The sequence below is a fragment of the Crinia signifera genome, chromosome 6 (assembly GCF_055691185.1).
Source record: "Crinia signifera chromosome 6, ASM5569118v1, whole genome shotgun sequence".
NCBI classification, from domain to species: Eukaryota; Metazoa; Chordata; class Amphibia; order Anura; family Myobatrachidae; genus Crinia; species Crinia signifera.
The window spans coordinates 223,026,993-223,054,037 of NC_139222.1; the positions used below are offsets into that span (position 1 = coordinate 223,026,993).

General features: G+C 46.0%; 2 protein-coding genes across 9 annotated transcripts in view; one reads left to right on the top strand and one right to left on the bottom strand.

Annotated features, from left to right (window-relative positions):
• MYPN (myopalladin) overlaps positions 1 to 27,045 on the bottom strand; it is a 264,901-nt gene that overhangs the window by 218,326 nt on the left and 19,530 nt on the right. For all 8 annotated transcript variants that reach the window (XM_083148976.1, XM_083148977.1, XM_083148980.1 and 5 more), the window contains exon 2: positions 25,068 to 25,206. The gene's annotated coding sequence lies outside the window, so the exon portion shown is untranslated. The remainder of the gene's footprint in view (positions 1 to 25,067; positions 25,207 to 27,045) is intronic.
• Positions 1 to 27,045, top strand: part of HERC4 (HECT and RLD domain containing E3 ubiquitin protein ligase 4) — a 303,379-nt gene that overhangs the window by 181,292 nt on the left and 95,042 nt on the right. The gene's annotated exons all lie outside the window — the stretch shown is intronic.

A 27,045-nucleotide genomic window follows, 5' to 3' on the forward strand; every position in this document is an offset into this window, starting at 1 on the left:
CCAGCAGTGTGCCCGGCGGTGATTGACAGCCGGTGCGCGACGCAGAAGAGACGCGCCCGGCATTCTACAGACCCAGCGCGGCACTGGGACGGCGCCGAGGAGAAGGAGAGAGGAGATGCCACGGTGGTGACCCGAGAGGCTGCAGTAAGACAGGGCAGCTGGGGTCCCTTGCCCACTAACCCTGGAAGCCCAGCAGTGATCCCCGGCAGCCATCTGGAGAAGGAGGTGTGCGACATCCCCAGCACCCAGACCCGCAGCAGCAGTGATCGATGACCAGCAGGAGCTGGCAACCTGTAGGAGAGTCCAGGTATTTGGTGCCCGCACAGTAACCCTCAGCCCCGAGCCGTGCCCCGCTGGCCTCCCCTCCATCTTACCCCAACAAGGGCCGACACATTAGGAAAAGGACTACCTCACTGTCCAGTTCTGCTTGGCCCCATCTGTTACCCATTCCAGGAGAGATCTATAAAGGAGACGGTACCCCTTTCCCTGTTGATTGCAGGCCGATTGGGCCATTTATGAGGAGCAGGGTCTTTGCTGCAAGTACATTCCCCAATGGCAGTTGTGCCAGTACGCAGGACACCCTTTTGCCTTGGATTACAAGTTCTTTATTTAGTGTTCATCCAACAGATACGGTGCACCTAGGCCAAAAGGTACCTAGGACTAACAATTGAACTGCAATTCAGGGACTCATGCTTTAGTGCCTGGATACTTAATGTTATGAATACAAGGTATGACCTATTGCATATTACTGTCATTCATTCAAATGTGATTGCAAGTCTGTTGATTTAAGGCTGGAATTGTTTGCAGGGTAGCCTATTGGCATAGTGATATTGGTGACGCGGTATACCGTGCGAATTGCGGCCCACCGGTGTGAAGGGTGGCCCCATCGCGCACGATATCCTCCTTACAGAACAGTTTTACTTTATTGCCTTTCCTGTATTGATGTGTTGAACGCTGTATAGCATTTACTGCAGTGTATTGTGCGAGGTGACCCCATCGTGCACAATATCATCAGGGAGAATCATTTTTATTCATATACTTCCGATTATCATTCTTGTTATTGCATTGTTTAGTCATTTTCGTAGCAGTGATCCACAGTCCTTTTTGCTACCAAAAATAAATCCTTTTGATCACCGTCCTAACGTGTGGTGACCATTCTGTGTGGTTGTTCTGGGGTATTGCCAGTGGCGTAACTACATTTTGGGCGCCCCCCCGCCGTTAAAGGGAGGGCGCCCAGCCACTCACCCGCCCCTCCGGTGCAGATGGAGACCGGGGGCGGCGGGAGAATAGGAAGAAATCCTATTCAAAAGACCGGGCGGCCGCTGATTGGCTGAGCTCTCAGCCAATCAGCGGCCGCCCGGTCTTTTGAATAAGATTTCTTTATATTCTCCTGCCGCCTCCGGTCTCCATCTGCGCCGCCGGCCGCTCCCCCAGGTAGCCGTCAATGCAGGTGGGGGGGACGCTGCGAGGCGGCTGGGGGGACGGATGCTGCGGGGGACGGACGCTGCGGGGGACACAGAGGCGGCAATTACTTACAGCTGAGCCGGGCAGGGGGAGCCGGGAGCTGTCACTGTCAGTACGGAAGAAAAAAAAAAAAGCCCATACAATGAATCGGCAGCCTGTGATTGGCTGAGCGCTCTCTCAGCCAGTCAGCAATTGGCTAAGAGAGCGCTCAGCAGCCAATCACAGGCTGCCCATTCATTGTATGGGCTTTTTTTTTCTTCAGTACAGACAGCTCCCGGCTCCCCCTGCCCGGCTCAGCTGTAAGTAATTGCCGCCTCTGTGTCCCCGCAGCTTCCGTCCCCCGCAGCGTCCGTCCCCCCAGCCGCCTCAATGCCCCCCTGCCCCCTGCTTCCTTCATATTGCAGCTGCCAGCTAACGTAACTATAGCACTGCAGCCCCCGGCGCCCGCACATGCATAGCGCCCCCCCCGCGGGGGCTGCGGTGCTATAGTTACGCCCCTGGGTATTGCTTTCCCGGGGTGCCCTTGTCCCTCCGCCCTCTGAATTGCAGGCGAGTGAAGCAGTCAGGTAGCAGCCAAGCAGTGCCGAGAGGAGAACAAGAACACCAGGTAACGGTCACACATCTGCACGCAGTCTGACAACATCACAGAGGGACTGAGTGAATGGTTTGTTAAAGAAATAGACACGTAAATGTCATACACATACACATTAAGCTTGTCTACTTTACTTTTTCCTCTCTGGGAGAAGCCGAGAGAGGAGATACAGGTGGGTGAGGTTGAGATATTTGCATCATTAGGCACGCCTCGTTACTGGAAAATTGTTGCGATTGGTGCATATTTGCATAGGGATTTGGAAAAAATTATGCATTTTCATAAAAACTTGTCACTAGGCCCAGCCCCCCTCCTCCGAGATTCCCTATATTAATCTTCCCATTCTGTCCATTTTACTAGGTATATTGAGCACTCGGGGTGCTCATTCTTTCGGGGCTACAGAGGACTGCCTCAAAAATCGCTTGTTTCCCACAGGTCCCGTGAGAGTAGGCAAATATTTTGCACCTACATTTGCAGAGGTGATTGAATAAAGTGCTTACTCAGGCCATGACACTCCTGAATAATTCAAAAAATAACAGTATAGGGGAAAAAGTTACAAGAAAATGTGTGGTAGCTGCTAAGGCTCATACACCCAGTGACTTTTGTCCATTTTCTAAGCCATCTGACAAGATCGCATAGAAATTAAGCATGGATCACTCCGTGTGTGTATGCCCCCCACATTTCGCCACATTTCTTTAGATCTTAACCACATGTAGCCAAGATCTAGTCAAATCGTGTTGCATGCGTGTCAAGAAACTAAGTAGTTGCATGCGTGTCTAGAAAAATGTACAAATATATCAGGGGCCAATATAAGGAACTGTCAAGCACCCTTTTTACTGCAAGAAAGGAATCTAGGACACGACGGCACGAGTTTAGATTAGAAGAAAGAAAATTTCGATCCCTAAAAAGAAAAATTTCTTTACAGTCAGAGCAGTCAAACTCTGGAACTCCCTTCCTGAGAAGTGGTGTCGGCAGACACAATAAATACGTTCAAAATAAGGTTGGACAAACATTTATTGGATAAAAACATCCAAGGGTACTAATAAGAATCATATTCTGTCTTTTACAAGGGATAAGCTATTAAATTCTAGGTTGAACTCGATGGACGCAAGTGTATCAACATCTTGCCGGCCGAAGCGGGGGAGCGTTAACTCCCCCCTCCGGCGATGTCCCCTCCTGGAGATATCTCCTTCCCCCTGGCCGGCGAACTGCACATGCGCGGGATCTCACTGCTCACGCGAGATCCCCAGCGCAGCTCAGAGCCAGCAGCAGGGACTGTGGGTATAGGGCATCGCCTCCTGCAGTGCTGACCATTCATAAATTAGGCAGGCGCACAGTACGAAATATCGTAGCTGCGCTATGCCTCCTGCCCTACACCGCCGCACACTTGACACCAGCTCGGCAGGTGTCATAGATCAGGGGAAGCGCTATCCCCTGCTTTAGCGCATGGGGATAGCGCATATGCCCCTGATCACCACTTAATAAATCTACCACTATGTAGTACATATCACTTAGCACACATCCCCGGTGCATTGCATGTGTGTCAGCAATGTGTGCTGAACGATCTGAGCTAAACTACATCGCTCAGTGTTTACACCAGACAGGACCTAAGCACAAGTAAAGTATGTGAACCATTGTATTAATAAAGGAATGGCATTCACAATTATGTTTTAATAAATACAAAAACCTTCCCATATGAATGGATCTGCAAAATAAAGAAAAAAAAAACCACATGGCTATGTTACTATCTGCACGCCGGGACAGAGCTTGTGAACAAGCGACAGCTTGCATGTGCAAGAACCCGCTCTACAAGGACACATTTCCAGTAAGGCAATGTTGGGTAGCACAATGATGCATAATCATCATCATCATCATCATCATCATCATCATGACTTCTCTATCGCATCCTAAAGAATGAATGACCGAATTTGGCAGGTTGTTATAGGCAACATTACCACTTTGCAGCTTTAGTAAAGTCACCCCATAGTGTTAAAAATTTGGGAAATAAAGGTAAGAATAACATTTACATCTGCGTCATATTGACGCAATTTCCCTATTCCACTGAACCCAGAGATCAGGAATATTGTCAGGTTTAAAGCTGCACAATTCCCTAATCACAGCCGAACATAGAAACACAGAATCTGACTGAAGATTAGAACCACTTGGCCCATCTAGTCTGCCCCATTTTTAACCATATTATTACAACTGTGTTTTTCTGCCAAGAGTTTAGAAGCACGAAGCCTGCCTAGTGGACAAAACTATTAAGTAAGGTGAAATCAGATTGGCAGCTGGGAGATCGTGTCTTGATGCTGGAGTCCAATGATCTGTTGATGCTTCTAATTTTAGCAGTGCGTGGGGTGAGTTGTGGGTGTATTTCACTGTAGAAACTTTTTAAAAGTGGCCGCCAATTAACTGGATAAAAAAAGCTCTTGGACTTAACACAGGTTGAAAATTGAACTTTATATTTATGTGGGACTTGGAATCTTATCTGGATATTTATGTGGCTGACTCTTCCTACTTTACACAGCTGGGTAGATTAAAGAGTTCCTTATTAGACTCCCTGATTTGCCTCCATAACAGAATGTCTCTAACAGGGGACTTTTTAAGTAAGTAAACTGTGATGTCTTAACTTTAAACATCTTTATTATATTTAAATGGACTATAGCAATAAGTCATACTAGCGATGATCATTTTTTTCATGGTGTCTTTGCAATCAAAGAACACATTAGTAAACAAATGATACAATTAAATTGCATCTTGTTAAATGATCTACATGTATTGTTTTATATACCTTTTTAGACCAAATTTACAGAATATGTAAATAAGACAAGGAAAGAAACATTTCTCAGTAATCTGGGGTTACCAAAGTGGTCACATGACGTCAGTGCGTGCCCCCTTTTTTGGCCATCTAATCTAGACTGACTTTTCGCCGGTTTGGCCACATGTGAATGGACGTGTAAAGCTGTGTACACACGTGGCGATTTTAAGCACATATCATTTGCCAGTAATTTGTATGTGCTGTGGGCGATAAACCACGGGGTGAGTGCTCCCGTGTTCAGCCCCTGATGGTCGCTGCTCCTGCAACCAGCTATTTCCCCCTGCGGCTCCCCCAGCAGAGTTTCCTTTTCATCAGCGACCAGAGACACTGAGCAATATATTGCACCGTGTGTACCGCTTAAGAGTACACATCCATTTGAATGCAAATGCAGCATTCACTCAGTAAAGGGGGGCAGATGTTTGCTTGCCCAGCGGGTGGCATTTACCTGCCCACTAGGCAGCAAATATATGCAGCCTAGTGAACAGGTCTGAATTACCGCCAGAATTTATTGGTTTCAACTTTAGAAGCTTTAGAAAATGAACCCCCTGGTGCACTTTGAGCAAAATTATTTATAAACAGTGGGAGCTGAACTGTTTGTTTTGGGTTTTTGTCTTGTTTTATGGATGGGGTCCTTTCTAAATATCCCTTTTGTTTCTGAAATGTAAACTGGCTTATAAATGTCAATATCTGTTTTACCACAGAGTCGGGAATACCACAGATCTTGATGGTATTCCTCCTAGAACAATCTTCCATATCGCCATTTTTATCCTGAAAAGTCTCCATATCGGATTATTGGTGGCCATGAGCTGCTATGAGATCATTATGAGAAGCAACCATTTCCTCCATTTCGCAGTCTAGGTTATACGCGTGGTCCTCAAAGTTTCAACTTGACTCGCGGATAGCAGCAGTCAAGTCCTAAGTGAGGTAGGTCTTAAAGACTGCTAGTACTTGACACAAAGTCTTGACTGTAAGAAGGTCATTCGAATTAGGGTCCACATCAAGCCAAGAAAAAAAAACAGCAACTAAAATCCGATTGGCCTGATAATGGGAAGCTGCTATACTTAGCTGTCTGTGTTGGTACAGAACTTTACTAAAGGTCAAAATTGATCTTATAAAATCAATGAAAATTATTCAAAATCAGTGTTGTACTTCCAGGCCAAAAACACACATTTATTAATATTTAATAATAGGATTTTAATACCTATCATAAATCCTTTTCACAAAGTCCTTATGGGATACTGGGATGGTCTCAAGACATTGGGTATTAGAGGGTATCCGCAGGAGACAGGTACATATATAACTTTGAACTGGGTGTACTGGCTCATCCTCTCTAATTCCCCACCCACAAACCAGTTACGGTAAAACCGATGCAACCAGGTTTTAAGGTGTTACAAGTCTACGGCGACCGCCAGAGATAGGATCAAGAGGAGGATCTAACTACAGGCGCTAACTGAACAGGACACCCTGGCTAACGGCACCAAGCCAAGGACAGGGAGTATGACCAAGTCACAGGCAATGGACAAACTAATAATGGGGTGCCACCAAAGAAAATGCACGCCAACATAAAACAGAAGACTCAAAGTAACGGTACCCCAAAACAGTTTTTCCCCCTTAAAGGGAAGATTTTCCACACTACGCTTGGAGTCAGCGTCTGCTACCTACTGGCGTAAGCAACTGTGACCAAACACCACCATGGCTGAGGTGCGGGCTTTAATGGCCCCTAGCTCTTTTTTAGCCTCACACAGCACTTTTGCCGTGTCCTGGATATGGTGCAGTCTCTCTGCCACTTGAGCCACTGAAATATCTGCCAACATGCCCTCCTGGATTTGTGAAGCCAGGTATGAATAGACTTTGCATTCCAGCAGCTGGCAAGGACTGGTCTCTGAGACGCACCGCTTGCCGTATATATGGCTTTCTGGGTGGTATCCAGCTTTTTATCTGAATTATCCTTTAGAGTGTCAGACCCTGGGACAGGGAGTACCACTTTCTTGGACCACCTGGATACCGAAGCATCAACCACCAGAGGCTCCTCCCACACCTTCCTACTGACCGGGTCAAAGGGGAATGTGGATTTGAACCTTTTGGACAGCTGAAACCGCTTTTCAGGTTGTTTCCAGGCATCCTTCAACGTGTCCTTTAAATCAGCCTGCTCAGGAAACACAATATTCTGTTTCCTTTGAGAAACAAAATAGGGGTCCCCTTCCTCTGACTCAGCCAGAGAGATCCAACACCTCTCTAATTGCAATAATGAGAGGTTCAGGGCCACAGAGGGAAGACTGAGAGTCCTGTAAGGGCTCCTCATCATCACCGTTGTCCTGCAAATCTGCATCAGAATCAGGCACAATGGCGGCCGAGGCACGCTTGTGTGATTGACCCGGAGAGGGGGTGATATTATCCACCCTTGCCAACAGGACTGATAAATCCTGCTGCACGTGCTTGGTCTGCACAGTATTTTCAGCCAGTTGTGAGGACACATTTTTCAGCATAGCTTTAATGCCAGTAGCCCACTCACCCTTGAAAAAGCTGCTTATAGCGGCGAAACGCGTTGGCCCAGGCACTCAGATTGCCCACCTACCCCGCTGCCATCCAGCCATCACCACCCACCACCTAAAAGCTGACAGGAGATCCAGCCTTGCACTGACCATCAGCCTATCGACCGGAGTGAGGTACAAACCATCTGAAGGCAAGCCGCCTATCTAAACACCCACCCGGGGTCACCCAGCGGACTTTTCACTACTACTTCTGATATTCCAACTGGGAGGAATGCCACCCCCATCATAAAACTGGAGGAAGTATCATCTGAATACCGCTTTGGCCAGGTCTAGAGGTCAATTTTTCCTACCATCTCCTAGTCACACATTGAACTGTGGACTCTCAAAGGTGATATCACATTAAGCGGCTGCAGTTTTTACACCCCCCCCCTTCCCCTTTCCATATTACTGTGTACCATATTTGTGCTTATTTTAGTGTGTCATTGTATAATTAAATTGCTTTTTTAATTGACCTTGCTCTGTCATCAATTAAGCGCAGTCTATACTCTTTCCAATACGCTCAGGCTCCTGAGAGTCTGATTGCGGTGTCCCACTGAGTTGGGGTGACACCCCACTAAGCTGTGGAGACATGCATTGTTCACAAGTAATTTGTGAAGTGGACCCAGGCACAAACTTTGTGCTGCAGATCACACAGGTTATCTTTCTCACCTTTCTCTCTGTAACCTCACACAAACACACAGGATAACACAGTGAAATACAGAATAAATCAGTGTGAGGTGTATAGAAACTATGTGCAAGCTTCTAACACTGTGTGTGTGTAGCTTTAACAAGCCTGTTGGGGAGTACTCAGAGATACTGAGGGGACCAGCACACCCTTAACCTGAACTCTCAGAATGAGGAGTTAGTTTACAAGCACATATACCCGCAGGCAATATGCCCACAATATTGAGTGCACAAAGTAACACACAATAAGCATTTGTAAAGTGCTAAAAACACTTGCTGTTCTGCTGCAGATGTCCCTCTCCAATGCCTCACCGCTGAGGAGCGTCTGTCAGGCAGTAATGGCGCCACAGGGAGAAGCAGGAAGCAGTGTTGGCGCCCACAGAACTCTCTGGTCCCGCTCTGAGCAAGCCCCACTCCTTGTAATGGCGCTGGGCTTATACGAATATTTATACTGGCGCTGGCTGTATATAACAGCATTTTTGCAGGTATCTGCCCTGGTGGTTCAGTGGCTAGCCCTTAGCATCTAGTCTGTGGCAAGGGGCCCGCGCGGCCCCTGTGCAGGGACACCGCTGCCGCCATTTTGGCGCACAATGATCCGGGGTACCCCAATTTGTACTCTCCAAGTCCAACACAGCAAGCCCAAAATAAAAAAAGAAAAATAAACTGAAGACAAACTCTCTGGAGCTCCAGCAGTGTGCATCCTTTCCTGAGGGCACATTTTTCTAAACTGGTTCGTGGGTGGGGAATCAGAGGGGAGGAGCCAGTACACACATTTCAAAGTTATAGATGTGCCTGTCTCCTGCGGATACCCTCTAATACCCAATGTCCTGAGACCATCCCAGTATCCCATAGGACGATAGTGAAAATTAATATATATAAATAAAAAAAAGCTGCTGGCAGATGTGTTTCAGCCCCTGAAAGCCAACATCAAATGACAACTTTAACCAAATTCCATTGGTTTTAAATAGATTAAAATCAACCTTTAGTAAATGTCCCTCAGTAACAAAGAATACAAATTGAATTTTGTTTATATATTATATATTCAGCATACACCATGTGAACCAGAACATTAAACAAATAATACTTTATATAATTTGATTCCTGATATTTTCATGTCAGTATAATGTGAATTTTATATAATTTTATATATTTTATATAATTGTTGCACACCTTTAATACCTGGAAAGAATAGTATAAAAAATATAATCAAATAAAGTTTAAAGGTACTGTACTGTGTAAATAATGAGCAAGTATTTTATTTAAAACACAGTAATATTGTGGATTGATTATATGAATAAAAAAGGTATTATATAATGCAAGGAAGACCTATTTAGGAATGTCCTTGATGTAAATGAATTAGAACCCCTAGCCCGCGCTAGTAGTCAGGTACAGTTTGTCAGTGAGCTTGGAATCTCTGTTAAATATCACTTGCACCTAATCCCAGAAACCTTCAGTATGTCACTGAGAGATGGAGGCCCATAGTGTTAATATGAACAGCTGCACATTCTTATTTTGTTACATTATATATGCAGATAAATATTTTTGGATGCTGAAGTCATTGATGGGCTTACCTCTATGAAATAGGTCTTACTCATAGGGAATTTACTCTATAAATCTGATACTTATCTGGAGTACATTTACCAGGCTAGCTCACTCACTGCTGGGACATGGTTTAGTTACCAATGGTGTAAATGTGAATATAAATGCAGTACCGGACAAGAAGGCTGCAGTGCCATGACATGCATAACCCAGTCACAGCAGCAGGGGGTATCTGCATTGATCTCTGCTTTAAATGGATAGGACAACGAAATGGCTGCATAGGCATGTAGTGTATTAAACATGCTGAAGCTGGGTGTAGGCTTAGGGTAAGCATGTGACTCGGAGTGTCCAATAGGGGCATGGAGATTGGCAGTTTAGCTGGGTTAATATGAGCTGCAGTGGGAGGAGTCTCCCTCTCTTCTCAGAAAAATTTGAGGTGAGTGGTTGTGCTTGTTTTTCTGTGAGAATTCTGTGGTATTACCTAGGGTTTTTGTGAGGGGTTTGAGGTATAGTTTGGAGAGGAGTGTGCTGTGGCTATTAGCTTGGGTTTGTGAGGTGTTTGAAGGGTAATTTTAAGTGATTTGTGCTGTACCTGTTGCCATGTCTAGGCCCGCTCCCCAGCGTCCCAGGCGCGCTGCGAGGCTGCCTGCTCGTTTTGCGGCTGAAGTAGGTGAGGGCCCTGCCGGGAGTGAGGCTCCGGTGGGTGCGGAGTTAGCCGCTGCTGCCGCCTTGGGCCCTGCTCGCAGTCGGGCGGCGGTCGCTGGTCAGGGAAGGAGGACGGCGTCTGCTGCGCCGGCTGCGGGCGGGGCTGGGAGAGGTCGCGGCTCGGCCGCGTCACGCGGCGGGCGCAGCTACGTGAGAGGTGCCCGGCGTGGTGCTGGGGCCTCCGCTTCGGCCGGGGCTCTGGCTGGCGGTGTCGCAGGCGGGCGGCGGCCATTAGTCGCGGAGGTGTCGCGTCAGCGCGGTGTAATGGCGGCTAGGCCGGGGTGTACAAGGGGGCGTGGCGGTGCTGGCAGCAGGGCTGCAGTGTCAGGGAGAGCTGGCGTTAGGCAAGGACAGACGCAGCCTGAGGTGATTCTACCAGCTGAGCCTGCTCCTGACCCTGAAACCCCTTTATATGGCTATAGGCCATCTTGGGAAAGACAGGAGCCGGAACCATCAAGGGATGGTAGAGCTGCGGGGGCAGCGGGTCAGGGTCAGGCAAGGGGGAGAGCATCAACCCGCGGCGGCCGCCACGGGGCTGATTCAGCTGCTGAGGCCTCTGGCGGGGGTGCATCCTCTGCCTCTTTTGACCCTGCCTTGCTCTCCGCGGCTTTGTCCTCAATGGCTGGTGCCCTTGCTCCCTTACTGGAGGGCAGGCCCGAGGGAGAAAGGGGTGCAGGTAGCAGCGGGCAGGATGTGTTTGAGCCTATACCAGGCTGCTCTGAGTTTGTGAGGGCATTTGGTCGTGTGCATACTCCTGTAGTGGCTGAGGGTGAGAGCCCAAGCGCAATAGGCGCTCGCGGTCCCCGAGGCCCTCTTCTTGTGTGCCCACAGGTGGTGATGCTACCGGTCGGAGACGAGGGAAGAAGGAAGTGACAGTCGACTTAGTGGACGCGGATGTCGACGATGATGATGATGATGATGATACGTGGGAAGAGCAGGCTGGAACATCAGGTGATGGTTCATCAGATGGCGAAGGGGGGTCAAATTCAGGCTCATCCTCTGGTGGCTCCCATTCCTCACGCTACTCCTCCTCTTCCTCCTCTTCTTCCCCGGGGGGCTCTGATGAGGGTAGTGCAGCAAAAGCTCGTAAGAGGGCGGCTAAGTACGCTAAGAAGGAGGCTGGGAAGCGTAGAAAAGGCGACAAACGCAAGCGCCTAGCTTCAATTTCCAGGAGGGAAAGGAAGCGTAGGAATCTACCTAGTGTGGTGCACTGCGATTATACTGCAGTTCTCCGAGGCCTTCGGGAAAGCTGCCGGAAGAAAATCCAGAAGGGTGACTTTGTGGATTTATTTAGCTTGACAGACGAGGCCAAGAAAGCCCATAAGGCTGCAAAGGCAAAAGGGGGTGTTGGTTCTGAAGCTTTCAGATCCTATGATAATTGGTTATCCGGCTTTTGTGTTTTTGCGGCATGTTACTTAGAGGATAAGCCGGATGAGCATATGAATATTATTCGCTATATTCATATGGTCCATGATACTGTATGTACAGAAGGTACGGTGGGGTTGCCTGGAGGAAGTATGATGAGCAGTTCAGGCGCAAGCAGGACTGCTTACACATAATAGATTTTGGTTGTAAAGATGTGGAGGTTTGGATGGAGGTTGCCCGGGTTCACTCTGAGGTGACAGATAGTGGTCGGCCTGCGGCACCCCCGAGCCATGCGCCTCAGAGGGCTATCACGGATAGCTCGGCGGCTAAGCGTTTTACACCGGGGGGTAGATCATTTGCTCCTGGGTCAACTCGTGGGAAGTGTTATGCATTTAATAATTCCTTCTGCAATATGGGTCAACGTTGTCGCTACAAGCACATATGCATCACTTGCTCTGGCAGCCACCCTTCGTCTAGCTGCTTTCGAGGGGGCCGCCCCTCCAGAGGGGCGGGTCCCGCACCTACCAATAGGCCCCCCTCCTCAGGCTCTGCTCGCTAGGGCTGTAACACCGGTTTGTTTTAAGGCCATGTCCCCATGGCTTCAAAGTTTTCCTGACAGGGAAACTGCAGTGTTTTTGTTAAAAGGTTTTTCTGAGGGTTTCAGTTTACCAGTTAGGGGGGAAGTTAAAGGGGGGGCGTTTAGGAATCTGCAATCGGCAAGATCCCATTCTTCAGTTTTAAGGGAGAAGGTCATGAAAGAGGTACACTTGGGTCGCATGGCTGGCCCCTTTTTGACACCTCCGATTGCTGGCATGATCATTTCGCCTGTCGGTGTGGTGCCTAAAAAGGATCCGGGTAAGTTCAGGATAATCTAACACCTATCCTATCCGGTTGGATTTTCAGTTAACGATGCCATTCCATTCGAATGCTGTTCGGTAACTTACCAGTCCTTTGATGATGCACTCGCGATGGTCCGGTCCTATGGTCCAGGAGCTCTTATGGCTAAAATTGACATTGAATCGGCATTCCGCCTTTTGCCTTTACATCCCAATGCTTTTAGGTACATGGGCTTCCGCATGGGGGATGAATACTTCATTGACAAATGTTTGCCGATGGGGTGTTCAGTTTCCTGTGCATTCTTTGAGAGGTTCAGTACCTTTTTGCATTGGTGCGTGGAGAGGTCCTCGGGTTTGAGCGGGATCGCTCATTATCTCGACGACTTCCTCTGCGTAGGACCTGCAGGCTCCGACCAGTGTGAGTGCATCTTGTTCAGCATACGGGGCATTTTTGCTAAATTCGGTGTGCCCATTGCAGAGGAAAAGACCGAGGGCCCCACTACCTGCCTGTCTTTCTTGGGGATCCAGATTGATACAGATGCAGGCTGTTGTCGTTTGCCTCCTGACAAAGTGGAGAAGCTGAAGGAAGCCATCGCGCAGTGCAAGGGGTCTCGCAAGGTGACATTGCGTCAGGCACAGTCCCTTCTGGGCCAGCTTGACTTTGCTTGCAGAGTTATACCAATGGGACGGCTGTTTTGTCGCAAGCTGGAGCGTTCCACTGCTGGAGTTAAAAGAGCTCACCATTTTGTGCGCCTGTCAACTGAGATCAAGCGTGACCTTGTCATTTGGTCCTCGTTTTTAGAGGATTTCAATGGCATTCGCATTTGGTTGGCTCCGGTGGTGGATAGCTCCAGGTTGCAACTCTTCACTGACGCTGCGGGTTCCACAGGCTTCGGGTGCTATCTAGATGGGAGATGGTGCGCAGAGGCTTGGCCTGATGATTGGTTGAGAGAGGGCCTTAACAGGGATATGCTGCTTCTTGAGCTTTTTCCGATCATGGTGGCAATCGAGATTTGGGGTCCCTGCTTGGCGAATCGCAGTGTACTTTTTTGGTGTGACAATTACAGCGTTGTCCACGCAATTAATAACCAGAAGGCTAAATCTATTCTGGTCTTGAGGGTCCTGGGGCAGCTGTCGCTACAGTGTTTGCGGTTCAACATCTTGTTTAAGGCGAGGCACGTTCCTGGCGTACAGAACGAGGTTGCGGATGCGCTTTCCCGGTTTCAGTGGGAACGTTTTCGTAGGCTAGTGCCAGGGTCTGATGCTTTTGGGGTTTCGTGCCCTCTTTATGTTTGGCAGGTCATCAGGCCGGAATGGAGGGGCTAGCGGAACTGTCGGTAGCGCCGGCTACGCTTAGGAAGTACCGCCAGGCTTGGTTGGAGTGGGAAGCTTTCTCCGGAGGGTCTGCGCAGCCAGGTAGGCGGAGGCAGAAACTTCTGCTATCTTTTCTCTGGAAACTTTACAACTCAGGCAAATCCAGGGCGGTAGCAGTTAGTTATCTGGCAGGAATAGCTTTTTTCGCTCAGCTAAAAGGGCTCCCTGACTTTACCAAGGGCTTCTTGGTACGAAGAGCTATGAAAGGCTGGTTGCGTAGAGCCCCGGTGGCCCCCCGATAGCAGGCGTCCCATTGATGCATCAATTCTCCCTTCCTTATTGGATAAAGTAGCTTGCCATGCTGAGTCCGCGTTTGAGACTCTGTTATTTCGTTTGGCCTTTTCAGTTGCATTTCATGGGGCCTTGAGAATACTTGAACTGGTTGCTCCTTCTAAGCATAGGGATTCCCAATTGCTGGCATCAGACATACGGATAGAGGGGCAGGCGCTTTGGTGCAGGATACGGCGCTCAAAAACAGATCAGTTAGCAAAGGGAAAGTGGGTGTCAATGCCTCCTGTTTTGCCGGTATCTATCTGCCCTGTAGCTCTGGCAGGGCAATACGCGCTAGTGAGACCGGATTCGGATGGGTCGTGGCTGTTGCACTATAATGGGCTACCTTTGACCAGGTACCAATTTGGCTGGATGATGAGGCATTGTTTGGAGAGCTTGGGCTTGGCACCGGGGGACTTTGGCACCCACTCCTTTAGAATAGGCGCGGCAACATTAGCAGCTAGGGCAGGTTGGCCGGCTAGAGACATCAAAGCCTTGGGTAGATGGCGCTCTGCGAGCTATAGAAAGTACATCCGTCCGCATCTCCTGCCCTGTTAGTCTGTGTGTGTTTGGTTTCCAGCTGTTTGGTTGTACTCCTATGTTACCCTAGCCCGCCTGTTTCCTATTTGGGGATTAGCTACGCTCTGTTGTTGGGCCAGTGTCCGGAGTTTTCACGCTTTTTTGCCTGACCTGACGGACTGAATTCGGCTTATTAATTCGGCTAATCTGGCTCTAATTAAGAGTCCCTCAGCAGGTTCAGACGTTTTTTCCTCCGGCCGAGTAATCCCTTTCTTTCCGATACCCTTCCACTACCCTTCCCTCCCTATGTGAGTTTCTTACCTATTGTGTCTAGGAGTGGCTTCAATTGCTATTGAAGCAGTGCTACCGCACCAAATTTGTGCACCAAACAATTTTTGGCAGATCCTCCCTTAAAATGTTCATTCCTGTCTTTTAAAGAATCCATATTAATCCATCTTATCCATTTTTCCTTCAGGTGTGGGCATCGACAACATTAGGGTGTGGGTGGTAGGTCATTCATTTGTCTATTGGGCAGGTAGGCTAATGGAGTCAGGTGAAGGTCCGGTGGTGGTTGGCTGCCAGCGTGTGCGTTGGCTTGGAGTTAGAGGAATGTCCTGGCGCGAGCTAAGGGCTTTTCTTCTTAAGAAGGTGAAGAACTTTGGCCTGCCAGAAGTGTTGGTACTTCATTTGGGCGGCAATGATCTGGGGAAGATGTCACAACTGGAGTTAAGGGCCTTGATCCTGGGAGATCTGGCCGCCATTAGGGCCGCATGGCCTACTTGCACACTGATATGGTCATTCATAGTCCCCCGCCTGTGTTGGAGAGGTGCCAGGGACTGTCGTGCGATTGACGAAGCCAGGAAAAAGCTAAACACAGCTGTGGCTCGTTGGGTTCTACAGGCTGGTGTTGCTGTGGTGCCACATGAGAGGATTAGATTCAGGTTTCACCAGCTTTATAGGCCTGACGGGATACATCTTGTCAAGGCAGGTTTACGGATATTTGTGGAGGATCTGTTGATCGTGGTAGCTTCGGTTCAATAGTATGGTGGCGGGGCGGTGTCTCCGGGACCGGAGCCCTGCTTTGGCGGGAAAGAACGGCAAGTTCATAGATTTTAGATTAGTTATTAAGTTTTGGTAGTTGCGGAATTGGCTTGTTTTTCGGTGCGCTCGCCTCTCGTTGGCTTAGGCCTTTCGCTGGATTACCCGCTCGGGGACTGCGAACCCACCCGGATGGGTGGGTAGTCAATGTTGTAGGTTGAGTGGATACCGTTTTCTGAGTTAGGCTGATTTACGCAAGTTAGTTTGGGGGGTGGAGCTTAATAAGTTTTAGCCGTTCTTTCTGGCCACCATAAAATAACCATTAAAATAAATAAAACTTTAAAATTAGTTTAAAGATTAAATAAACTCAGCTAACAATTTCTGCCAAACCCATGTCTCCGAGTCTTTATTTTAGATAAGGTTATGTAGAAGTATAAGTACATCAATTTACATGCTAGAGGTCACACATCTGCTGATAGAATGTTTAGGACAACGAAATGGCTGCATAGGCATGTAGTGTATTAAACATGCTGAAGCTGGGTGTAGGCTTAGGGTAAGCATGTGACTCGGAGTGTCCAATAGGGGCATGGGGATTGGCAGTTTAGCTGGGTTAATATGAGCTGCAGTGGGAGGAGTCTCCCTCTTCTCAGAAAAATTTCACGCCCTCCCTTCCCTAATTGTTTTTTGTTTTTTGGGGGTTGGGCTTGGTGTTAATCGCGTTAGCTGATTGGCGGGAAAGAACGGCAAGTTCATAGATTTTAGATTAGTTATTAAGTTTTGGTAGTTGCGGAATTGGCTTGTTTTTCGGTGCGCTCGCCTTTCGTTGGCTTAGGCCTTTCGCTGGATTACCCGCTCGGGGACTGCGAACCCACCCGGATGGGTGGGTAGTCAATGTTGTAGGTTGAGTGGATACCGTTTTCTGAGTTAGGCTGATTTACGCAAGTTAGTTTGGGGGGTGGAGCTTAATAAGTTTTAGCCGTTCTTTCTGGCCACCATAAAATAACCATTAAAATAAATAAAACTTCAAAATTAGTTTAAAGATTAAATAAACTCAGCTAACAATTTCTGCCAAACCCATGTCTCCGAGTCTTTATTTTAGATAAGGTTATGTAGAAGTATAAGTACATCAATTTACATGCCAGAGGTCACACATCTGCTGACAGAATGTTTATGAAGTAAATGTTTTTCTGATGCAAATTTAACAGGCTCATATGTTCTAAGGGGCTTATAGCAAATATAGGGGTTGATTCCGAGGCTCATTCAAGTCATTATGCGCACGGATCTGGCAGATCTCATATTAATGTGCATGCTTAAAAGATTGACGTCTACTTTTGTTCCGGAACAGGTATCTGCCCTCGGCTGGAGTTCGCTAGGGTATAAGCATTGATCTGTCCATCAACAGACCACTCTAAAACAGCCAAAATCCCCCGATCTGTATTCAAGCACAGGCGTTTTCGCCCATTTTTTTGTACATTTTTCAGTAGGTTTAGTATTTTTTGCTATAGTTGACTTGGCATGGGAGAAAATGGACCCAAATAGCGTGAAAATGCCTGCTGATTTGCTGTTAATCCATGTGGTTTTCGTTCGTGATGGATTTTTTGCCCAAGCGAAAAATCAGCACAGAGAATGAATAGGATAATGTAATTTACCCTAAAAACGGGTGAAAATTTAATCTAGCGAAAAATTTTGCACAGATTGGAGACCCTACAAATGTTGATTCTGGCATTAGAATACATTCCAACATCTGTGATATTTAAATCATATATCACACAATGGCTTAAAAAAAGGACATGGCTAGTGGGGTAATGTTTCACTGGCATTCCACGAGCCACACCTCCCTGTGCTCTGTAACAAAATTTGAAGAAGACCCTAATGCTTCTCTTTAAATCTACCAGCAAATTTGCTGAAAACATACAACTCTTTAAAATTGGAACCTATTGCATAATCCCTTCAATTATTTATCTATGTTTAGGTTCATGTGGAGGGGTCAGAGGCATGCTTGGGGGAGGTCAGAGGCACATAGAGAGAATAAATAATAATCACACATAAGGAGGTACAGTGGCAAACGCAGGATTTCTGGAGGGGAGTTTCAAAATGCAGTCCACAATCTCCCACTATGTAGAACATTGGAGCAAGGGTGTGAGTAACTGGGGGAGCTAATTGAGCACCTGAAGAATTTCTGTGGTCTGGGTGGCACAGTCCTTAGCTGGTTCAAATCATTTCTTGCTGGCAGGTCACGGAGAGTTTCATCGGGAGTATACTCTTCACCACTAGTGCCGTTGTCTTGCACTTGGTGACATAATCAGACGCCATGGCCTGGTCTACCACTGCTATGCAGATGATACCCAACTGTACCTGTCCTTTGCTCCAGGCACCGATAACACAATAACAACCTTAAATGGCTGCCTAGCTGAGCTCCAGGAGTGGATGAGTGCCAGTTGGCTGAGAATTAACCCAGATAAAACAGAAGTCCTGATGATAAATCACAGGACAAGACAGCAGCATAGCCAACTGACAGGTCTTAAGCTGGGGGGCACAGCACTAAAAAACTCTGATCATGTACGGAATCTTGGTGTTGTCCTGGATAATGGCCTGACACTTAAACATCAGGTGTCAGCCACAATCAAATCCTCATTCTTTGATCTGAGAAACATAGCCAGAATCAAGCTCTTAATTCCCTCAGAAGACCTGCCTAACGTCATACATGCATTTATATCATCACGACTAGACTACTGCAATGCTCTCTACTTGGGTCTTCCAGCAAAAGAATTGCACCGCTTGCAGCTGTTGCAAAATGCAGCCGCCAGACTATTAACTAACCAGCCCCGGTCCAGCCACATAACTCCCATTCTCTACGCCCTTCACTGGCTACCTGTAAAATGGCAAATCGTTTCCAAGATTGGCTTACTCACTTTCAAGGCCCTACATGACCAGAGCCCAAGGTACCTGTAGCAGCTTCTGATTCCTTACTGTCCTACTCGATTACTACGATCCGTTGAAGAATTCCTTACTGTTCTACTCGATTACTACGATCCCAGAATTTCCCTGAATTCATCTGGGGGTCGAGCTTTCAACTTTGTTGCTCCAACTCTATGGAACTCTCTTCCTCGCACAGTGCGAGAAGCCCCCACTGTAGAATCCTTTAAAAATAGACTAAAGATGTACTTATTTACTCAAGCATTTCACTGACATCTACTGTTAAGCTTGTTTTGTATTTCGAGCTGTTTCAGTCCTATTGGGAGAAAAGCGCTATATAAATATCATAATAGTGTGTACACACGGTCCGATTTCCTTTCCGATGTTGACGATATAGTCAACATCGGATTGGCATCGGATGCAGATCACAAGGGTTTTAACCCTTGCGATCCCGATCCGATCACGATGCGCGTTCACGTATCGGAAGCCAGAAAGTCTTGGCTGCCTTGTCTAGGTAGGAGGGGTCAGAAGCATACTTGGGGAGGCAGAGGACACAGTCAGGCATGATAAATACCCCACTAATGGAAGCAGGTGAAGGAGGACCATTAGGGAGAGATGGTGGTGGAGCATAAATGAAGGCAGAACTGTGGTAGAGATGGTTTTCTGTCCCATTCAGAGTTCCAGACTGTAGACTTGTATGAGACGGAGGAGTCTGACAGGGGCCTGCATCACTTATGATCCTACCGCAAACTGTTTCCTAGTCACAGGTTGAAGTGATCTCTACTGTGGTCCTGACATCACGCACCACTCACTGCCCATACTTAGTGTTGCCCCCAGCAGCACCCTGTGCACAGACTTCAACTCTATTGTGTCAGCCAGCACATTACCATGTATTTATGGTCTGTATTGGCAAACACCACTGTACTGTTTTGTATCAGGTCATGGGTGCAACGTTCAGATTTCTTAGCTGCAGGGAAACGGACTCCTGCAGCGCTGCTCAGTAACAGGTGGCACAGAGGGATGATATGGCACAGTGTGGAGAGATGGCATATATGGGCGATATGGTAGAGAGTGGTAAAATGGTATATAGGGGTGATATGGCATATAGAGGAGAGATGGAATTATAGTGGAATAAATGGATAACAGAGAACAAACGATATACCTTCTAAAGCGCTTTATATATAACTATTAATGAATTGCTCATAACCTAAACATATATGAATTAAAGACTAGATAAACTGGAAAGCAGAAATGTGTTTGTATCTATCTGTTGTACGGTGGTTTACTAACCCAGAAACTTCAACACATTTTTAGACCTTATTATGGGAACTTAGGGGCGATTCAGTCCTGATTGCTCAGTTCCGAATTCGCCCCCGTCCCAATGGTGCCCCCGATAAGCTCTTGAACCTGTCTGTCCCTGTGATGGAGGAGGCTGACAGCTGTCAATCCCAGAGATTGTTGTGAGGCAGCATCAACACAGGAACAACTTCTTATTAGAAAGTAATGCTTTTATCCAGCGGCAATTTTGTGTGGGTATTATACTGTACTGTACATATCTGTATGTAGTAAAGGTTTTAGTGCCTGTCTTTATGGACATAACTTAGGTAGGTTTCACCACCAATTTGCCATACATTCTGCACCCCAATTTCCAGATCTGCATCTGCAAAAGGTACACATAAGCTCATGTCCATGACTTTTGTAAAGAGCCCCCACTCTTTTTATGCTGGGTCCTGCCCAGCACTTTGGGAACTGGTAGGCCATGGGAGCAGTTGCTATGAGGCCCAAGCTATTTTCTGGGCCCACAGCACCCCTGCCCACTAGAGAGAGCACCTGCTGGCGGCCATCGCATCCAACCCACCCCTCCCCACAAACACACACCTACAGCAAAGTTTGCCCAGCCCGGGCAACTCTCGCAGTGACAAAATTCATGGGTATTTGGGGGCGGGGCATAATGTCATGAAGTGCCCGCCCCATCAGAGACCCAAGGATGTGCTGTAGTCAGGTAGTGCTTTCTCCCCCTTCTCTCTCCCCCCCTCTTTCAACCTATCCCCCTCCCTATCTCTCCAGTCCCCCTCTATTCCTCTCTCTCTCTGTGATATTCTCTCTGATGCTGTCTCTCTCTCCCTTGCTCTCTCTCTGACTGACAGTTTCACTTTCTTCATGATTTCTCTCTCTACCCCTGTCTCTTGTTTGAATCTTTCTCTCTCTTGGACACTCTCACTTCTGCTCACCTTTCTCTCACCCCTTCTCTCTCCCGCTCTCATCCCTTCCTCTCTTTTTCAAAATGACTCTTTTTCTCTCTCTTTCTCACATTTTCTCTTTTCCATGAAACCCTCTCGCTCTCCTCTCTTCCCTGAACTCCCCCAACCATAGTGATAGTGTTCATATGCTGTTTATGTTTATATATTGCCTGGCAAAAACGACTAGGGAGTTGCAGTCGCCATTTTTTGCTAGAGAGGGAATCAAAAAGACTTTCCTAGGATAGTATAAAGCATCATGCACAAGAGAGGTGCTGCTGGCAAGTAGCTTTAAATGTAAGCATTCAGAAAATGAATAAGCAATGGAAGAAAATGTAATGCACCAAATGCATATAAAAAAACACAAGTATGCTAGCATTGGAAACACTAAGGACAGGATATATCAAATATTATATATTACTATAATACATTCCCCAACTGATTGCATGCATACCAGTGTTTAGTAAAGCTGTATGCAATGGGAGAACTTCCAAACTTGCCGTTTTGATGGGCGCACTCCCCGTTTGCCCCTTGCTAAAAAGAACCAGCAAGGTGGAAATGGCGAGTGAATGTGGGGGCGTTGAATACTCTGACAGCGAGCTATCGGCACTGCTCGTTGTATAGTTTGCCGTCAGGGGCTTGTCAATGGCATTGAATACACCCCATTGTGTGTAAATCTAGCTCCGGTACTAGCCAGGGACTTCTTGGCCATTTTTCTCACCACACGTCCCCTATGTATAGGTTCAGTAATTCCACTCAAATGGCCTCATAAGTAATAAACGCATAAAATTAAATGGTGTATACCACAAACTTGCTCATGAAAAAGAAGAGTGAAAAAATAATCCTCTGATAAACATCCCAAAAGTTTGTACATTTTTTTAAACAAAATAGACAGTTAGGGGGAAATTTACTAAAGGAAATTTGTAAAAAAAATAGGTGTATTTGTATCCAGAAATACACTTATTTTTGACATTTACTATCCCGAAAATATGGCAATTTGTATCCGTATTGATGTTCTATCAATACGAATAAGAATTGCCGTATTTTCGGGATAGTAGATTTCAAAAATAAGTGTATTTCTGGATACAAATACACCTATTTTTTTACAAATTTCCTTTTGTTAATTTCCCCCTTAATGTTGAAAATCAAGCTGAAAGTGACATCACACACCAAGCACATAAAGAAGACAATGGGGCTTATTCTGGTTCACTCGCAAAAGGCAAATTCCTTCTCAAATGGACAAAACCATGTGCACTGCAGGGGGGCAGATATCAAATGTGCAGAGAGAATTAGATTTGGGTGAGTTATTTTGTTTCTGTGCAGGGTAAATACTGACTGCTTTATTTTTACACTGCAATATAGATCTCACTTTGAAGTAAAACCCCACCCAAATCTAATTCTCTCTGCACATGTTACATCTGCCCCACATGCAGTGCACATGGTTTTGTCCATTTGAGAAGGAATTTGCCTTAATATACATCTGGAAATCAACATATCCTTTAGAATGTACCCTCTCAGAAGCAGGGCCCTCTCTCCTCATGTGCTTTTCTTAGAATATATATATATATCTCTGCCACCCTAATAATTGCTTCAGTGTCCTGTCCCCTAAAGGAACTGTCTTTATTTACCATGTACTGACATCTTCTTGTATGGTAATTCGTATATTATTGGTTATATTTATTTATTTTTGCCCATTTATGTATTGTCAGGCATTGCAGAACCCATGTGGTGCCATATAAATAAACAATAATAATAATAATAATAATAATAACAACAATAATATTAATTATATCCAACAATGACAGCATACTCTACCCCCTTTTTCTCTCTCTCCCTCTCTCCCATTCACTCTGTTTCTCTCTCTCCCCTATAATTTTTTCCTGAGGTCTCATGTTAACCCATGTGTTTTTTTTCTTCTACTTTCAACCAAATTTACCACCTGTACTCCCTCCTATAGAGCTCTCACATATACCCTTTTCAGATCGCAAATGCTGGGTCTGTCCCGAGAGTGATCCGGCATTTGCGATGTTTAGCTCTCCACAGCGACCTGGCAATAAGCCTGGCAATAAGCTGATGTCAGATGGGGGGTGGGGTGGAACGGCGGCGCGTCATCGAGGACAGAGGAGGAGGCAGTGCTTGGAGCTGCTGCTGTCTCCAAGAGCTACCTCCAACATAGTGTGAACGAGACCTGGATCGCTCGACCCGGGTTAGCCATTCACACTGCACAGCAACCTGGGTAGGGGATTAAGCCTTCTTTTAACCCGAGTCAGAATGCCGGGATGCTGGACCCAGGAAAAGTAAAAAGGACCTTTCATATCACACAGAGATTACTTTTGCGATGTGAAAGCGGTAATACCCTCTTCTTCTACCCTTCACCCACTGTCTCTCTATGTCACCCTCTGTTTCTCCCTGTAACTCTCTACCTGTCACATACTGCCTCTCTCCAACACCTTCTGACTATGCCTGTCACCATCTCCCCATCACCCACTGCCGCTCCCCATCGCCCACTCTATAACCCTCTGCCTCTCTCTGTCAACCTCACTACATCACCCTCCCCTTGTCACCCTCTGCTTATCACCCTCCCCCCACTGTCTCTCTCCAATGCTCACTCTATATCACCCTCTGTCTCTACCGGTCACCCTGTACCTGTCACCCACTACATATCATGTCATCCTCTTGCTATCATCTAATGTTTCTCCCGGTCACCCTTAGCTTGTCACCCTGTACTTGTCACAATCTCCCTATCACCCACTGCTTCTCCCTGTCACATACACTGTCAGCCCCTCCCTGTCACCCACTACTGATCCCTGCCTTCTTCTGCTTGTCACTCCCTCTCCATCATCCTCTCAATCTCTGCAGTGTGACATATTGTGAACCTGGGGTGGGTTAAGGGAGCAAGGTCCAAAGAATAATTTTGCACCTGACCCCACATTCACAAGTTCCGTCTATGAGATACCCATAGAAGATGGAAAAGGTCCGCCCCCACGTATTTAGTGGAAACAGCAGGTGTGCAGGTACAAGGTAAACAATTAAATCTATCTGTAAACCCATAAAAGGATGTTCTTTAGCAGCTGATAAGTTCCATAACCTAAAGTGTGAACTGAATGGTACCATGTTATCCCCTGCAATAAGATGAATTACTGCACCTCTGAGTCAAACTGTTGACAGACTGCTCTGCTACGAAACACTAGTAAGTGTACCATATGGATGCCTTTATCACAGTAAACATGAGTGTCAACAGGAGGGGGAAAGAACACTCTAGGCTATAAAAATAACTCTGTACTTTTGATAGTTTGTTAAAGAAACCAACCAGCCACCTTAAATGAACACACATGTTGTGCAGAACAAATGTAAAAAGAGCTCAATGAAGGATCAAACAAAATACATTTTGTAACACTCTACTTGGAAGTCAGTGCTATTATTATTTTACACTGTCTAAAGGGATTCAGAAGTTGCAGTACAGCGCATCTCCCAGATTAACTGCAGTCAACTGAATAGGTCTGGGCTCTTAACCCAGGAGCTACGTTCCCGCAATGCTTAGAATTGAATCCCCCTTATATTCTTTGTATACAGTTTTTTATTGTATGTTACTTCTATTTATTACTATAAATGATGCTGACAAAGCTATACAAAAACAAAGTGATTCCACCTGTTAATGTTGATCTATAACTCCTGCCTTCTTGTCAGTGACAGTCTGTCATTATATAATGGGAGTTGCGCAACAGCTGTGAAGGCAGAACATATAGACAACAGTATAGAAAATAACACACTAGAATCATATAGCTATGTATGTAGAACATGGATAAAACAGGATGACATCATTTAGTTTGCACATGATAAAGTTCATGTAAAACTGGTCTAGCTGTTTCTCCAGTGACTTCAGGCGTGCTTCCATACAGGTTCTGAAAGTTAGTCCCTTGTGAAACTTACACCTCCCAATGGCAGATTGTACAGGCTGAAGAACTGGGAGCTCAAACCCCTCACGAGACAAACTTGGCAGAGACGTACAAGGAAAGACTGAATACATTTCTAGGAACATATTAATCCAATTCTCTCATTGCAAAACAGTCCATAGTCTCATGTAAAAGCCACCCGCATGGAAAGCATGCTTACCACGTAAGCACCACAGTACTGACATCATGTAAGTCCTTAGAATAGAATGAATACTAAATGACACCTTACCAGTCAGTGACACACTAGCTATCCACCACCTGCACTTCCTCTCATGGTCCTCGGTCTCGTGCCGTCCTCTGTCAGAACAGTAATGGCTGCTTTCTTTTTTTGCCTTTTTAGCATTCTAATTATAGGTGCCCTCCTCATCCTGCAATGGAAAAAAAACATAATGTCATGCCAAGAATTGAAGTGCACAAACCACTTGTTGCGACTGAGTTCAAACCTTGCAAACTAAGATTTACTAACAATTAGGCAAAGTCTTCAGACACTAACAAAGATGAATTCGACTTTTTCAAGTAAGATTTACCAAGAGAGTGGTTTAGAAGAATACTTAAATGGGTAGTGAGTAAGCGCTGCCTTGCTAGTGATGTTTGTAAAATCAATGAGTGATAAGAGTGAAGAATTGAAGATAATAAGAAAGAGATGTTTGTGGAAAAATGAATAAGATGCGGAAATGTGGCTTAAATGAAGTCTTTATTTATTGACTTTAAATGAAAAGATAAAAATATCACTGTTGAAGGGGTGAGTCTATCTAGCAGTTTTATTTGATCTCAGTGCTCTATGTAGAAAATCTGGTGCGATTTACTTGGTGTTTCAATACACTGGGGTAACTGGGTTTAATTGGGGTAGCCAACTCCAGTCCTCGAGAGCTACCAACAGTTAATGTTTTCCGGATCTCCTCACAGAATCACAAGTGAAGTAATTAGCTCCACCTGTGGCTCTTTGAAAATGTTTCAGCTAGTAATGAGTGCACCTGTGCAGCAGCTAGGTTGTCTAGAAAATGTGACCTGTTGGTAGCTCTCGAGGACTGGAGTTGGCTACCACTGGTTTAGAAGAATGTTTATTATTGTATTATCCTTGTAACCACAAGAGAAATAGGTAAGTACTAGATAAGTACTAATATCTAGAAGTTCTCAAGAGACATTTGAATAGTCAGAAAACACAATGTCATACACTCCATTATAGAAATTGTACAACAAGCAAAAAAAAAAGAAAATGTACATAGATATGAGAAAAAATAAATAAATAAAGCATTAAAATGTCTTTACTAAGCAGTGATCATTATCTCAATTGTATACATAAGAGTAAGGTCACGCGTTTTGAAAGAAAAGCACACAGTGCATAATAATTATTAAATTCCCCTTTTACAAGGGCTTAACCACCTGGTGCAAATGCTATGAGATTTCTGTTCAACATTTTTTAGCTAATTATATATATTTTGCATGGCGATAGTGTCATTGACCAGGGATTTCCAAGAAGCAAACACCGGGCCATTGGCAACCATCCACGTCTTGGCAATGCACACTTTGGCAATAGTACAAAGGTTACGAACATATTTTCTGGCATATTTTTCTAGCAATTCTATCAGTTATTGACACAATACAAACTGTCGGGGTAAATATGGCTTTGGGAATCGTTTAGAGGTAATAACTGCTGTCCAGAATCTGGAAATGGTGGGATAGGTTCACAGCAAATGCCAGAATGTCCCCTCCCCCCGAGGTGCACTTGGGACAACTCGAATCAGAGCATCCCCCAAACTGAACGAGCTTCACAGGGGTCATATATATTCTATGCACTATACACCAATTGTATTTGTTGAAATCAAACTGAATTGGTGGAAGTACGAAAATTCCCTAATGCCTCTTGCCAATCCTCTTCTGAGATATCACCCAAAACTACCACCCACACATCCTCAGTCTAGGCAAGGCCATGCTATGAAATGCTGTGAGGAGGGCTGAGTACAGTATGGAAACAACGGGCTGGTTTGCCTAGTACTCGCTCACTATTCTTACCATTGAATTATAATCATGACTTCCAATGTGGTAACGAAGATGCAGTTTTTTGGCAATGGTACCTTGGCGGTTTACATCTTGTACATCAGTTTTTAGATGAAGAACTTACCTCAGTCCTACCTCTATCCAGTCTAAAAGACCTATTTCCCCATGTAGCTTTTCCTTTATTTGCCTGCTTCCCAGCTCAAATCTAT